We start from the raw sequence: 10140 nt of genomic DNA, 5'->3' as shown, positions 1-10140 counted from the left end.
CGTGGATCAAAGACTGGCTCACTGAAAGAAAACAACGAGTTGTACTCAACGGACAGGCCTCCGTGTGGCTCCCGGTCACAAGTGTAGTGCCATAGTGTTCAGTGCTGGGACCCATACTTTTCATCATATATATCAACGACCTAGAACTAGGATTAAAATCCATTCTTTCAAAATTTGCCGACGACACAAAGGTGGGTGGGAAGGCCCTCACGACGGCAGACTGCGAAATTATCCAGAGAGACCTGGACCAGATCACTCGGTGGTCAGAAAAATGGCAGATGTCCTTCAACACTACCAAATGTAAAGTAATGCATATCGGATCCAGAAACAGCAACCACACATACCACATGGGTGGCGAACCACTACATGTTGTGCAAGAGGAAAGAGACCTCGGGGTCACCATCAACAGTGACTTGAAACAAACAAAACACTGCAAGTCCGCCTGTAAGAAAGCCAATACAATGCTTGGGTTCATATCGAGGAACTTCGAATACAAGACGCCGGGAGTTATGTTATCCTTGTATAATTCACTAGTAAGGCCCCACCTGGAATACGCCGTGCAATTCTGGTCTCCTAATTACAGGAAAGACATTGAATTACTTGAGAGAGTACACCGCCGCGCCACGAAGATGATACCATCACTGAGGACGAAACCCTATGAAGAACGACTCGAGCGACTCAACCTCTTCACGTTGGAAAAGAGACGACTGCGGGGAGACATGATACAAGTCTTTAAGTACCTGAACAAGCTCAGCAACGTTGATCACTCCAAACTCTTCACGCTACAAACTAACCTGAGAACAAGAAACAACGGAAAAACAATTCAAGCAAAGCGATGCAATACCGACATCGGCAGGAGTTATTTCTCAAATAGAGTTGTTCGCCACTGGAACAGCCTTCCTGCAGAAGTGGTTAGCGCAGAGACCATCAACTCCTTCAAGAAACGCATTGATCGCCACTTTGCTGCAACGGGTGTGATCTGAACGTTCCCAAGAGTAGGTACACAAGTGCTTTAATCCTTCCCTGCAAGCCACTCCTATGGCAAACGGATTGATTAAATCACTGAACGCAGGCAGCCTAGTAATGAGCCAACAGGCTTTCTGCTGCCTGCTAGTCCATGTTTCCATGTTTCCATGTTTCCTCCAGAAGTGCTTTAATCCTTCCCGTAAGCCATTCCTAGGGCTGATGAATTGATTAAATCACTGAAAGCAGGCAGTCCCGCAATGAGTCATAGGCTTTCTGCTGCCTGCTCGTCCATGTTTCCATGTTTCCATGTCTCCTCTTCCTCCTCCTCCTCCTCCTTCTCCTCCTCCTCCTCCTTCTCCTCCTCCTACTACTACTACTACTACTACTACTACTGCCACCTGTCGTCCTCGTCCATGTAGCTATCCAGTCTACTCTTAAAACAAGCTATCGTCCCTGCACTAACTATGTGATTGCTGAGTCTATTCCATTCCCCCACCACCCTATTACTAAACCAATGCTTGCCTATTTCCCTCGTAAATCTATACTTTTCTAGTTTAAATCCATTACTGCGTGTTCTATCCTGCCGGCTAATTCACATAACTTTACTTATATCGCCTTTGTTGTAACCCTTGACCCATTTGAATACTTCTATCAGATCTCCCCGCACTCTTTGTCTCTCTAGTGAATGTAAGTTTAGATGTTTCAGCCTATTTTGATATGGGAGGTTCCTCAGCCCCTGAATCATCTTGGTCATCCTCCTCTGAACTGATTCTAGCAAGTTGATGTCCATTCTGTAGTGTGGGCACCAAAACTGGACAGCATAATCTAAGTGTGGCCTAACTAACGCTAAATAGAGTCTGAGGATGACCTCTGCACTCCCGTTGGTTACCGTCCTGTTAATAAAGCCTAATACCCTGTTAGCCCTATTCCTCGCACTAATGCATTGCTTCCTTAGTTTTGGGTCAAGATTTCACTAACACTCCCAGATCCCTTTCACACTCTGATCTGCCTATTGCTGTGGAGTCTAAACTGTACCTGTGTAATGGGTTGCGTGTTCCTACACTAAGTACGCTACACTTGGTGATGTTAAAATTCATCTGCCATTTCTCTGACCAAGCTGACAGTTTGTTGAGATCCTCCTGCAGAGCTCTAGCATCCTCCCCTGTCCTTATAGTGCATCCTATTTTGGTGTCATCCGCAAATTTACCTATGTCACTAGTTATCCCATTGTCTATGTCACTGATGTAGATAATGAATAAAAGGGCCTAAAACTGAACCTTGGGGAGCCCACTGGTAACATTACCCCATTCAGATTTTTTTTACCGTTAATGGTAACCCTCTGTTTCCTGTTGCAAATCCACGCCCTAATCCAATCAAATACCTTCCCTCTAATCCCATGAGCCCTGACTTTATTTAACAGTCTCTGGTGAAGTACCTTATCGAAGGCCTTACTAAAATCAAGATAAACTACATCGTAACTCTCATCATTGTCAGCTGCCTCGTATACTCTATTGTAAAAGGATAAAAGATTAGTAATGCATGACTTTCCTTTAATAAATCCATGCTGTGAGTCGTGAATTAAATTATGTCTGTCAATATGGTCCCTAAAACCCTAATACTATCTGCTATTATTGACACAAGCATTTTACCTGAACAGGAGAAAGCTGAAAGTAAATGTCAACAAGAGTAAAGTGATGGTTTGTGAGTGAAGTAGAAGTGAGGTTGTAGATTTTGTATGCCCATATAGAGTGGGAATTGAATGTGAAAAAGAATGCAAAATAATTTTGAATGGTGAAGAAATGGAGGAGGTAAATGAGTTTAAGTACCTTGGATAGGGTCTTTGGGACGAATCATGAATGGCAGAAGTGTGAGCATGGAGGTAAAGGGGGATTTGAGAAATACAATAATAGTACAAACCCTCACATATGCAAGTGAAACGTGGGCCTGGAATGAAAGTCAGAGGTCTAGAGTGCAAGCAGTGGAAATGAGTTATTTGAGGAGTGCTTGTGGTGTGAGTAGAATGGATGGAATGAGTAATGAAAGTGTGTACGAGCATTTTGGAATGTGTCACGGGGGTGAAGGGAAGAAATGTGGAGTGGTGGAAGAAGTGAGCGACAGACTTTAAAGTGGTTTGGCCACATGGAGTGAATGGAGGAGAGTAAGATGACCAGAAGGGTGTATGTGAGTGAGATAGAGGGAGGGAATGCTAGAGGACGACCTCCAGTGAAATGGAGGGATAGGGTGCAAGAGTACATTAGGGAGAGGGGGGAAAGATCTTTGAGAAACTTTGAGCAGGCAAGGAGGGAGTGTCTGGATAGAGGAAGATGGAAGCTCTTCTGCCGTGGCCATCCCCTGGTGGGAACTCCTAGGAGCAGGCGTCGATGAAATGATGATGATGATGATGATGATGGGTCTAGAACAATGTTTTCAAAGTCACAATCAACAAACTAGCTCTGTCTTGCCCCTAACCTTAAAAATCATCAAAAAATGAGAACACGCCAGGTTTGCCAAGACCCCCAAAGCTCCCCCAGTAACAAATAAGATCACTAGGTTTTGCCGAAGTAAACACTAAAGCTTCTTCCTCCTCTTCCTCCTCCTCTCAGATCAACCGCACGTGCAAGACATGCCAGGCTCTGATGTCCAGTGTGGAGGAGATCGGAATTCCTATCATGAGGGAGACACACAACCGCACCACACCCTCACCGGACGCCAGCAAGCTATTGCCATCCTGTAGTCGCCACACCTCCAGGCTGGTCGTGGCTTGGGGGGGAACCGTACATTTTCTCCTCAGTTCTGTGTCTTAATTTTAGGTTTGTTTGTACATCAAGCTTGATATTTGCCATCCTGTCATGACTCTACTCTTGCTCATTCCTATGCTATCCAGATCCCTTATGCAAGGGTTAACCACCATGTTCATTCTTTCATCCCTATTCTATCCAAATCCCTTATGCAAGAGTCAAACGGCATCTTCATTATTTCATCCCTGTACTGTCCAAATTCCTTATACAAGAGTTTACCAGCATCTTCATTCTTTTATCCCTTCCACTGGTAAACTCTGAAACAGCAATAGCCTCCCTTTGTCTGTATTTTTACTCCTGCTCATCCCTATACTATCCTGATCCCTTATGCAAGAGTTGAGCAGCAGCATCTTCATTCCTTCATCCAGCAGGGAGTTCTCCAGGCACACGCCAGCATTGCCGCCAAGGACTTCACACTGCACTGCCCGAAACACCCGTCGAGGGTGATGAGGATGAGGAGACAGTCAAGATTGTGCAGTGGGTGAAGAGCAATGAGCCAATGGTAGGAATCTTGTCTCTCTGTCTGTATCTTAAATGTATTTGCCCTTCACTTACCCTGTTTGAAAAGTCTCTTGTCATAGAAGTTGCTGCTGGGACTTTGATGGGCTGTTTCGTGATCCTGGTGATGGCTTTACATGGCCTTTGCATCTTGAGCGGGGAAAACACCAATGAACACCCGGTTAGTCTTTTCTGTGGCCTTGGGAAACAGTCATGGTGGGAGCCTGACACGTTAAGGATGACCTCACTTTGTTGTAGAGAGTCTCATTAGTAAGGAAGCATGTATGAATTTTCTGAGGCAAGACCTATAGTAACAGTTTGGGGTTTTGTTAGGCTAGGTCAGGTTAGCTTCTCAATATTCTGATGTAATAAATATTCTAGGCAAGTACAGGCTGATTCAGTGTTTTAAAGAGACAGCCAGCACCTCACAACAGTCATCTGAGGCAGTGCACTTGAAAAGATTGGCATTTCCTTCTTTTTATTTATTTTTTCTTTGGTCGAGATGGAAGTCATGGGCACCCAGTTTAAGAATCATTATGTAAGACACTGTATTTCTGTGCCTCAGTCTGTGTTGAGTTCCCTGACCCTTGTGGCTGTTTGCCCAGTGCTTGCCACAGGAGGGAAAGGGAGCAGAGCCTATTATGGGGAGTAGAAAGACTGATTTTGTAGAATTTGTGTGTAGATGTAGTGGCTGGGTGTGTGTCTTACTTGTCTCCTTCACCTGCATACCTCCTCCTCTCTCAACTCTTGCTCAGTCCTATACTATCCAGATCCCTAATGCAAGAGTCAACCAGCATCTTCATTCTTTCATCCCTTTCGCTGGTAAACTCTGGAACAGCCTCCCTTCGTCTGTATTTCCACTCCTGCTCATCCCTATACTATCCAAACCCTTTATGCAAGAGTTAACCAGCAACTTCATTCTTTCATCCCTTCTGCTGGTAAACTCTTTATTTCCTTCCTCTTGTTCTTTTTCTTTCTTTCTCTTTCCTCCCTTCCTTTCTCTGCCTTCTGTTCCTTCTATCTCTCTGTCTATCTTGCCCTTGAACTCCCTCCTTTGCCCCCAATAAACAGTAAACAAAAACAAAAAAACAACAACAAAAAATTTTTTTGTGGAGGCAATGGCAATGTCTTCAACATTAACACGTCCCTTCCTTACTTACCCCCAGGGAGCCACCATCAAGCAGGACGACCACTCCGGAGCCATCATCATCACCCGCATCATGCATGGCTGACTGCTCTGGCCTCATCCATGCTGCCGACGAGGTGCAGGGGTCAACACCTTCAATGTGGAGGGCAAGACACCGGCGGATGTACACAAGATGCTGGTGTGGGAGGGAGGGAGAGGGAAGGGAAGGGAGGGGAAGAGAGAGAGGGGAGGAAGAGAGAGAGAGAGAGAGAGAGAGAGAGAGAGAGAGAGAGAGAGAGAGAGAGAGAGAGAGAGAGAGAGAGAGAGAGAGAGAGAGAGAGAGAGAGAGAGAGAGAGAGAGAGAGAAAAAGAAAAGAACGAATGAAAGAAAAAAGAAGAAAAGAGAGGTATAAGAAAAGAAGACTAAAAAGGAACGAAAGAAGAAAGAAGAAAGAAAGAAGGAAAGAAACGAAACACAAAGTAACAAACAACAAACAGAGAATATTTATGTTTTGCATAAAAGGTGAGAGTATATACATAATTAGTTAACCTTCTGCATCTTAGATAATACCACAAAAAAACAATAATAATAGAGTTAAGAGAAAATGACAAAAGCTAAATGAAGGACAAACTAATCCATATTTTTCTTTTTATCGTTTTCGTTCCGCACAAAATCGTAACGGTCGTGGAAGGATTATTAAACGACGTGAATCATTACTTAACACAAAACCCTTAAGGAACAGGACGCTAATTACTTTTCAGACCTTTGTTCACTACTGACTGAGAAAGGAAGGAGAGAGAGGGAGGAGAGAAGGAAGGAAGGAGATAAGGTGAAAAGAGGAAGGATGGAGAAGAGAGGAGGAGAAAAGGAAGAGGAAGAGCTGAGATTGAAGAGGAAGGACAAAATAAATGAAGGAAAGAGAGAGGAGTAGAAAAGGAAGGAAGAGATGGAAGGAAGGAGGCAGAGATTGAGGAGAAAAGATGGGAGAGAGGAGAAGAGAATACAGCAAGTGAACTCAACACACACCATCATTAGCAAGGCACAAAACATACCATTACCTTTTACATTTACCTGTTGAATTAAGTTTGCCTTCCATACACCTGTCTATTGCACAACACCTTTACTTTCCCCTCTCTTGCACTATCATTGTATACTCGTAGCTCCTCCTGTTGTTTATCTTCCTATCATTCCTTCACTGCTCACTTCCACACATAAATATTATCATTCCCTCCCTTTCCCATTTTCTCTTCTCTCTTCTCTCTAATGTACCCTTTCTCCATATCTAATCCTCCCTCTTTCTTCACCTCCTCTCACTCGCTTGCTTGTTTTTCCTAATTTTTTCTAGTCTTTTATCTTCCTTTTCTCAACATTGCATTTTCATTTTTTTCATCCCCCCTGCCTTTCTTCCCTTTTGTATTGCCTGTTCATATTCACCTCCTTGTCTCTCCTTTCCAGTTCCCTATCCTTTTCCATTTTCATCTTACTTTTTCTCCTTTTTCAAAAGTGGTCACTTCTCACACAATCCACAATTCACTCCCACCTGCCTTGGACCGCTTGGACCGCCCTTGCTTCAAGCTCCATAGTCGTCTTTCCAATATATAATCATCCTCTTACACCCCCACCTTATTTTCTTATCTCCTCTTAATCCTTCGTCTCTCCGTTCAGCTTCAGTTCCTCCGACGTGCCTCCTAACTTCTTGTGTCCCTCAATTCAGTAACTTGCCCCTTCTACCTTAATTCATACCCTTCACCTCCTCCTCCCAACGTCTTTCAGCTTGCTTATTCATCTTTCAATGTGCATTCTGAGTCCTTCAAAACTCTCATCGCCTCCCTCTTTCACTCCCTTTTGTCTAGAAAATTGTGGCATAGCGATCATCTTTCACTCATTCCCCTCGCCCATTCATGCCATACCAAGCTCACACCACCTCCTTCCACGTCTTCCACAGCCGCTTATTTCTCCCACCAACGATACGACATTCAGTCATTCAAACCTTCAGCCTCTTCCTCTTCCTGGCTCTTCCTCCTCTCACCCCTCACCCATTCATACCAATTGGTAGCCTCAGACATACCACCACACGCCAGGTATTTCTTTTGTTAACTTGTATGCTGTATTTTTTGTGCTTTTTCTTATTCAGTCTATAACTAACTAATCTATTCTGCGTTCCTTATTTTTCTAGTTTTTTTTATTAACTTCCTATGAATGTGCTTTTTTAGTGCTTTTTTCTTGTTCAATTTATAACTAACTAATGTTGAATTTTATTTCCTAATATTTTCTAGTTATTTTTCTTTTAATGAACTTCTGTGTTTTCTCTTTTGGTGCTTTTCTTATTCCAATTTAAGTCAACTAATATATTCTTCTTTCCATATTTTTTCTAGTTATTTCTTTTATTAACTTCTATGCTCGTCTTTTTGGTACTTTTCTTATTCTAATTTATAACTAACTAATCTGGGTTTTTTCTTATATTTTTCTAGTTATTTCTTTTCATTTATCTTCATATATGCCTGTCTTTTGGTTCTTTTTCTTATTCAATCTATATAACTAACTAATCTATTCCTCGTTACTTATAATATCTAGTTATTTCTTTTATCAACTTTTATGCTCCACGTCTTTTGGTATTTTTCTTATTCAATCTATAACTAACGTAATCTATTCTTCCCTATTTCTCCAGGATATTTCTTTTTATTAACTTGTATGATTGTCTTTTTTGGTACTATCGTATTGTTCCAATCTTTATTGGCTAATAATCTATTCTTCGTTCCTTATTTTTCTAGTTATTTCTTTTATTAACCTTTGTGCTCATCGTCAACTTTTAATGCTTTCTTATTCAATTTATAACTAACTAATCTATTCTTCTTTCCATATTTTTGTACTTATTTCTTTTATTAACTTCTATGCCTGTCTTTTTTGGTGCTATTCTATTATTTAATCTATAACTTAACTAATCCTATTCTTCGTTCCTTATTTTCCAGGGTATTTCTTTATTAACTTATATGCTTGTCTTTTTTTGGTTCTTTGATTATTTCAATCTATAAATAATTAATCTGTTTTTACTCTTTATTTTTTCCTATTTACTTCATTTAGTAGTATTTTGTATGCTTGTCTTGTTTGGTTCTTTTCTCATTCAATTTATAACTAACTAATCTATTCCTTCCCTTTTTCCAGGTATCTCTTTTATTATTATGTGCCTGTTTTTTTGTGTACTTTTCTTATTCCATTAATAATTAACTAATCTATTCATCGATCCTTATAATTTCTAGTCATCTCTTTTATTAAATTATATGCTTGTCTTTTTGGTGCTGTTCTTATTGCACTCTATAACTAAATAATGTTTATTACCCTCTTGTCGTTCTCGAGCTTTTGAATGTCTTCGAGCAGCATTTCCAGTTCTATGCGCTTGGTGAGCGTTTTTCCTAAGGAGGAAACACATGGAGGACAACACCATAATATTGACAGAGAAAATAACAAGAGACTCAAAATGACCGAGGCAGTGCTAATTTACACCCATAAACCTGCAATAAACATACAGCAGCAACCCGACACGTCACTCCCAACAAAGAGGCAGCAATCGACAAGCTAAGCTATGATTGGCTGAGAGCCGCGCACACTAACGTGCAGGCTCAGCGAGGCAATATATAGCCCGCCTACCAAAATCCTCGAAGAAGAAGCAGCTCCTACTCCTTCTCCTACACCTGCAAAGAGAACATCTCCTGAAGATGGCCGAATAGGCCGAAAGACGTCTTGAGACATGGATATCCATTACCTAAAACCAAAAGACCGCGCCACAGTGCGTGAAATAGAAAAACAACATAAAGAGAATAGTGCAAAATCTGCTGTTGATATATATATATATATATATATATATATATATATATATATATATATATATATATATATATATATATATATATATATATATATATATATATATATATATATATATATATATATATATATATATATATATATATATATATATATAGAGAGAGAGAGAGAGATGTATATATGTAGATAGATAGATAGATAGATAAATAAATAGATAAGAAGATAGATAGATAGAGATAGATAGATAGATAGACAGATAGAGATAGATATAGATAGAGATAGGAAGATAGATCTATAGATATTCAATACATTTACATCTCACAACTTCCCTGAATATATAAAGATCCTATAAACAATGAATGGCAGTGGACCCAACATGGATCCCCGCGGAGCGTCATTCATTAGGCTGTCCCGGTCCGATTGCCTTCCGCTGACTGACTGATGACATTATAAAATCATTAGCTCTCTGTAACCATAAGGTAACATGCTCTTTCGGCCACCTCTTCCGATTCTTACAGGAGCAGCGAGTAGCGGGCTTTTTTATTGTTTCCTTTTGTTGTGCCCTTGTGCTGTGTCCTTTGCTGTAAAAGAAAAATAGTAAAATAAATCACTAACCAGCTGTCATACAACCCTAAATAAATACACGGGCAAGTAATTATTATACACGAAATACACTTCCCAAAAAGTGAATGACGGAGAAGCCAACCAAGACAAGACCTTCGACTCTCTCCTTCACCATCCCCACCACCCCCACCACCACCCATCAACCCCCACCACCAGCACCACCACCCATCAACCCCCACCACCAGCACCACCACCCATCAACCCCCACCACCAGCACCACCACCCATCAACCCCCACCACCAGCACCACCACCCATCAACCCCCCACCCACACACCACCACCCATCAACCCCACCACCAGCACCA

General features: G+C 41.4%; 1 long non-coding RNA gene across 1 annotated transcript; it reads left to right on the top strand.

Moving 5' to 3' along the window:
• Positions 1 to 3064: 3064 nt before the first annotated feature.
• On the top strand, positions 3065 to 5579 carry LOC126990148 (uncharacterized). The gene is made up of 3 exons (XR_007744079.1): positions 3065 to 3776; positions 4133 to 4266; positions 5429 to 5579. It is a non-coding gene; the product is annotated as an uncharacterized LOC126990148 (long non-coding RNA).
• Positions 5580 to 10140: the final 4561 nt, after the last annotated feature.

Source organism: Eriocheir sinensis, unplaced genomic scaffold (genome assembly GCF_024679095.1).
Source record: "Eriocheir sinensis breed Jianghai 21 unplaced genomic scaffold, ASM2467909v1 Scaffold1462, whole genome shotgun sequence".
In the NCBI taxonomy this organism is placed as follows: domain Eukaryota; kingdom Metazoa; phylum Arthropoda; class Malacostraca; order Decapoda; family Varunidae; genus Eriocheir; species Eriocheir sinensis.
The sequence above is the reverse complement of the archived record's forward strand: the minus strand, read 5'-3'. Positions and strand labels throughout refer to the sequence as shown.